The sequence below is a fragment of the Miniopterus natalensis genome, chromosome 2 (genome assembly GCF_054644295.1).
Source record: "Miniopterus natalensis isolate mMinNat1 chromosome 2, mMinNat1.hap1, whole genome shotgun sequence".
Taxonomy (NCBI): domain Eukaryota; kingdom Metazoa; phylum Chordata; class Mammalia; order Chiroptera; family Miniopteridae; genus Miniopterus; species Miniopterus natalensis.
The window spans coordinates 53,098,363-53,104,830 of record NC_142082.1 but is presented as its reverse complement, the minus strand read 5'-3'; the positions used below and the strand labels follow the sequence as shown (position 1 = coordinate 53,104,830).

The window sequence follows — 6,468 nt, the reverse complement described above, 5'->3', positions numbered from 1 at the left end:
AATGGTAATATAAGCTAGAAGCAAGGAGACTCCTTTGGGACTTTTCAAATTCTTAAAAAATTAAACTTAGTATAAATAAAGCAATAGCAAGGATTTAAAATGCACTTTAACTCAAGCCCAGTCTTCAGCTTCTGCATATTAACAACTTATTTTTATTTTTGAAGATCACAAACTTCAATCAGAATACTGTAAAAAATATTCTGCATGCATTTAACAAATCTGACAATTACAACTATCCAGTTTACTTGCATTATACTATGAGGTTTGAACTGAATAGCCAATTAACATATATTTTAAATCATTAAGTACAGGTAACAATGAAAAAGTCAGTGCATTGATCTGATGGCATCCTATCACTATGCAAGGTTCATTAACACTAGTAGTAATTACCCTGGGGTGTAGGTGAAATGCAGATGGAGGAATTTCCCTCAAAAGCAAGTTTAAGGGATTAAATATCATCATCATCATCATCATCATCATCATCATTACCACTATGGAGGATAAATCTGCTGCCTGGGGACAGGGCCTCTTATTCCCGAACATTCCCCAAACCACCTACAGTCCCTTTCTCATCAGAATCACCAAACAGCTTCTCATTGAAATTGTCATCTTGGAACATGTTCTCATCTTTACCTTCTTCATCCTTTGCATCTACTTCATCGTCCGTTTTGCCTGACTATTCAAACACCCTTTCATCTCCATCCTTGTCATCAGACTCTCCATCAAAAACTTTTTCATATGCATCTCCTTCCTTCTCACTTGATTCTTTGTCAAACTCACTCTCAGAGCCTTCCTCATTGAACACTTTTTCAGAGCTGTCGTCTTCAAATTCTGATTTTTTCAGTTATGTTCTTCTAACTCATTTTCGAGAACATTTTCATTGAACCCCTTGTCAGAGCCATTCTCATTAAACTCTTTTTTGAGGCCATTTTCTTCAAACTCTTTTTCAGAGCCATCTTCGCACAGCTTTTCAGAGCGGTCTTCTTCAGATTCTCTTTCCAACTCATCTTCTTCAGACTCGTTTAGGGGCTGTTCTCATCTTCAGGCTCCTGGTTGGGCCATCTTCTTCAGATCCCTTCTCAAGGTTAGTCTCTTCAAGATCATTTTTGAGTCTCTTCTTTCTGGATTCTCTTCCAGGTCCATTCACTGTAGACCCTGTTTTAGGACTACCCTCGTCAAACCCTTTTTTGGAACTGCCTTCTCCAGATTCTCTTTCAAAGTAGTCTTCACACTCTCTGTTGGGACAGGCTTCCTCAGACTTTCTTTCAAGGCACCTTCTTCAGGTTCTTTCTGGGGCGGCATTCTTCAGCTTCTTTTTTGAGGGCACTTTCTTTAGCATCATCTTCAAATTAACCCCTGCCCCTTATCTTCTGTTTTTTCAAATTTCTTTTCATCTATAGGTTCTTCAAATTCCATTTGAGTTGCAGCTTTTTGAGAACTTATTTTAGATGCACTAAGGTGCTCTGAAAAATGCCTTACTCAAGAAAGCCCTGTCTTTTCTGAAGCATAGATGGAATTTGAAAGCTGAAGACTTTTATTGGCCTCAGGAGCATTGAGGAAAGTCTCCCATCCTTTCAGCCTTTCCTCCCTTTCTCTTGTTGTCTCCTCCACCTGATAATCTGTAGTTTCATCCCACACTTGGGCAGTGACTTGACAGCCACCAAGCCACCATCCATCGAGGGCTTGAATACAATAATCAGCTTCATCTGAATCCCTGAAGGACACAGAGGCCACACCATCTGGGTGTTTATCAAACAAAAAGAGCTTCCTAATTTGTCCAAACTTTGAACACTTTTCTTGAAGATCGTTTATGATTTCATTCAGCACCAACAGGTTATCTTCAAAATCCACATGTTGAAACATATTTTTTATTATGACAACTTGCTCGTGGTGCATTCAGGATGGCCCAACCCCTCTTTTAGGTTTCCAGTCCAACTGCTTTTGTTGCAGAGACAGTTTTTTCTTGTAGTCCTTGCACTTCTTCCTAGAGGCACCATATTCCTCCTTCAGTTGAAACTTTGCTACCTCAGCATGTAATATGTAGCCTCTAATTTCATCTTCATCTAGAAGTTTTAATGCAAAATCCACAGGCTTCATCTTCAAATAACAACAAAGCCCGTCTCCATTAAGATTTCCTTCATTATCTTTGTAAAACTTGACCTTAAATTCTACTGTTTGAGGAGCTGTCGTAATAATGCCAAACTTGGACATGAGCTGTATAAATTCATCCAGTGTGATGTTTGGAGGCAAAGCAGACACACATACATTTGTATTTCTGTCTTCTTCAACATGAAACCACCTTGATCTAGCCTTTCTCTTTTCTCCCCTCTTTTTGGAATTGGTGAGTTCAGGGGTTGTTCTTTGTGAAGGTTCCTCTGCAGGCCTAGCACTAACATCTTGTACATTTGCAGTAAAGCTAGAAGAACCGCCATTAGAAAAGCCATAATTGGCCTGATATGTAGCAACGAAATCTTCAGGGACCTTGGGGAACCAAGCCTTCTTGTCCGTGTCCCACTTGTGTGAAGAGTCATCTGGCTGCTGCCAGAAAGAATTGGTTTCTCTACCCATATCTTTCTGGATGTCTCCATCCTTGGTGTCTCTGCAACTGCTCATCAAATTCATCTTTCCCCAACGAATTATTGCCCCTCATGTTACCAATTTAGCTCAGAGGCATAGTCCAGGTGAGCTGAGAGGCCTAGATGAGGCAGTCTGAGACGACTGCTGCTCCCAAGGCAACGTCGGACACAGTCGCTGTTGTCAGCAGGTGCTTGGCTGTTTTATTTTTATTTTTTAAATATGTTTTTATTTTTTTTTTAGAGAGAGAGGAAGTGAGAGGGATAGAGAGAGAGAAACATCGATGGGAGAGAAACATCGATCGGCTGCCTCCTGCACACTCTCTACGGGGGATCGACCCCACAACCCAGGCATGTGCCCTGACAGGAATCCAACCGGTGACATTTTGGTTCCTGGGTTGACACTCAACCACTGTGCGGCACAGGCAGGGCTTGGGTGCTATTTTCTTATCCTTGTTCTAAGGATTTTCGTTCACATTTATCTTTTTATTGAGTACTACTTTAATTTTATTTGGGAAATTAGGTTTTGAGAAGTATATATAAGAAACTTAAAATATATGATCGGTTGTCACATCCAGCATATGTATGAATCTATATAAAGTTAATTAAATTAGTCAATCAACTTGGGTCTATTGCTAAAAGCCAAAAGTAAGTATCCCTGATTAACTGTGAGATAGAGGGAAATCCTCTGGCTATTCCAGTCACGGTAGAGAAGACATTTAGCTTCATACTGTAATTAGCATTTTCAGAAGGACCATAATTATATATTACATTATTTCTCCAGGCCAGTACATACAAAGGGGTCTTTTTGTGAGTTTAGAACTGTAATAACATGAATTTTAATGACTGACAGTCATGGGCTAAAATATAATCATGAACTGATGTCTGAAGAGCTTTCCTGACTTTCAAATGTATTTCCTGGAATAAATACTTCTTACAGGCTAAGTGAAAATATAAACAACATGTCTTTTAAGAAAATAAACAAAAACTAAACTACCCCTCCCCCCCAAAAAAAAGAAAAACACTGAAACATTTTATTGGATGAGAAGTCCTGCTCTTGCCAATTACTCAACTTGGACAGTTCATTCATAACTTTATGAATTCATGTCCAGAAGCATGAATTAAAGAAATAACTATCTTCTTTTACCCGTCTTCAGGTAGTACACAGAAGTAACTTGAAGATTATGTTGTAAAGAAAAGAAACAGCTCAGACACAAACTTGCCGTGGTACTATGATCAGGCTTTCTGAACATACTTTGCTTTTTATTTTAAAATATGCTCCTTATATAAAATACAACAAAAACTAAATATACATGATCTGCAATCCACAAACAGTTCCAGCTATAAATCTAGATGCACTAGTCAGGAGTAAGTTGTATGTACCCCCAAAATAAGGCTGTGAATCTACTTCAATTCTAATTCAAATTATCAGTAGTGTATATTCAAAGGCTAAGCTGTGTGGCTTTAATCAAGGCTGATTCTATCTTCAGGAAGACCAGCTTGTTTTGTACTGTCCTAGAAATTGGGTTCATAAAGTAGTTCTTAATGGTTACTGAATGCGTAATGGAGGCCATAAAGCTGCCTTCACAGGTCTTAGGTGGAACCTTCTCCTTTTTAACTGTTTTATTGCACCTCCCAGAATGAAGAGACATCCTCAATTGTTCAGAATTTAATTTGAGAACCACAGGGAAGTATTTTTTGATAAGTATATTCTCTTTCTGACCAGCCTAAAATGCCAAAATGCTGCATAAGAGGGGCCTTAAGCTTCACCTCCATACAAGGCCAAAAATCAATGTGGTGCAAACTGTATAGAAAAAAATTTAAAACAAAACATTCTTTAGCAATTAGTTATATTTATGGAGGAGGCAGTTTTAAAATACATCAAAAAGCCTTGGACAGCTCTGACCACCACTCTAAGTTATTATTTATTTTATACGCATGAAAGGCTTGATGTTAACACCTACCAAAACAAAACAAGAACCCCAAGTGAGAGAACGCACTCTTTTCAATGAGCGTTTTACTTCTGGGATTGTGCTTATAGAGGGATACACTCGCTATGATTTCAGCTGGCATGTTTCATGAGTGAGAATTATAATATCAGGTAGCTACAAGGATGCCTTTTATGCTCTGTAGGAAGGCCATTATATTCCCACTTAACTCAAAATGTCTTTGTGTGAATGCAGTTGCCAACTTTATAATTTGGTCAACTTCTATATAAGCAGTTTGAGAAGTATTATCAACAAATAAGAAAGGAGAAATCAATCACCATATGCAAAAATACTTCATAAATATGTCAACATCTTTATTTTAAAATGAAAAGACTATGAGAACCTAATGTAACTATGAAAGATTCATGATTTTCAAATGAAAAAGAGTGATTCCATTCAAACACAATAATAATAAAAACTTTTCAACACATATTTGGCTTCATAAAGGGATATTTATTTGAGTATTGGGAGAAGGAAATATTAGACTTGCTTCCTGCCCTTAAAGGCACTAAAAATATTACTATTGTTTTTAATAACAATAATACAACAATTTCAACTTTAAGATTTAGTAGGAATTTCTACATTATTAAAACTAAAATAATTCAGGGAACAATAAGGGAACTTATGGAAGAAAATCATTTGTCTTAAAAAGATATTCTTCCTCTCTTTAAGGCAGATTTCCTAGAGCAGAGTCTGTGTATTATAACTGTAGGATATAATGTTCTTACCATTCCCCTTTATGCCTATTACTACCAATACTCCTACTAAGTATATATGATAATATAGAGTATATGTATGCATGTGCACTTAATTCAGTGTGGACTTTATAAAAAATAAAGTTACTTGTATCTCTCTGATGATTAGTGATGTTGAGCGTTTTTTAATGTCTCTTGGCCATCCGTATGTCCTCTCTGGAGAAATGTCTATTCAGGTCCTTTGCCCATTTTTTAATTGGGTTGTTTATCTTCCTCTTGCTGAGTTGTATGAGTTCTTTGTACACTTTGGACATTAGCCCCTTATCAGATGCATCCTTGGCAAATATGTTCTCCCAGGCTGTGGGGTTCCTTTGTATTTTGAGGCTGTTTTCTTTTGCTGTGCAGAAGCTTTTTAGTTTGATGTAGTCCCATTTGTTTATTTTTTTGTTTGTTTCTCTTGCCCTAGGAGATGTATCGGTGAAAATTCCACTATGTGAGATGTCTGTGACTTTATTGCCTATGTTTTCTTCCAGGATTTTTATGGTTTTGCAACTTACATTTAAGTCTTTTATCCATTTTGAATTTATTCTTGTGTAGGGAGTAAGTTGGTGGTCTATTTTCATTTTTTTACATGTACCTGACCAATTTTCCCAACACCATTTATTGAAGAGACTGTCTTTACTCCATTGTATGCTCTAAATGAGGTATCATTTCACACCTGTCAGAATGGCTACTATCAACAAATGACATATGCTGGTGAGGGTGTGGAGAAAGGAAAACCCTGGTTCATTGCTAGTGTGAATGCAGACCGGTGCAGCCACTATGGAAAACAGTATGGAGGTCCCTCAAAAAATTAAAAATGGAACTGCCTTTTGACCCAGTGATTCCACTTCTAGGAATGTATCCTAAGAATCCTGAAACGTTAGTCAGAAAGAATATATGCACCCCTATGTTCATAGCAGCCCATTTACAATAAATAAGATCTGGAAACAGCCCAAGTGCCCATCAGTAGGTGAGTGGATAAAAAAGCTGTGGGACATTTACACCATGGAATATGCAGCTGTAAAGGGTACAAGGAGAAGGTTCTTATACCCTTTGGGACAGTATGGATGGACCTGGAGAATATTATGCTAAGTGAAATAAGCCAGGCAGAGAAAGACAAATATCACATGATCTCACTTATAAGTGGAATCTAAAGAACATAATAAACTG

At 37.5% G+C, this 6,468-nt stretch overlaps 1 pseudogene; it reads right to left on the bottom strand.

Annotated features, from left to right (window-relative positions):
• Nucleotides 1-448: 448 nt before the first annotated feature.
• LOC107539844 (17S U2 SnRNP complex component HTATSF1 pseudogene) lies at nt 449-2,650 on the bottom strand (annotated as a pseudogene).
• Nucleotides 2,651-6,468: the final 3,818 nt, after the last annotated feature.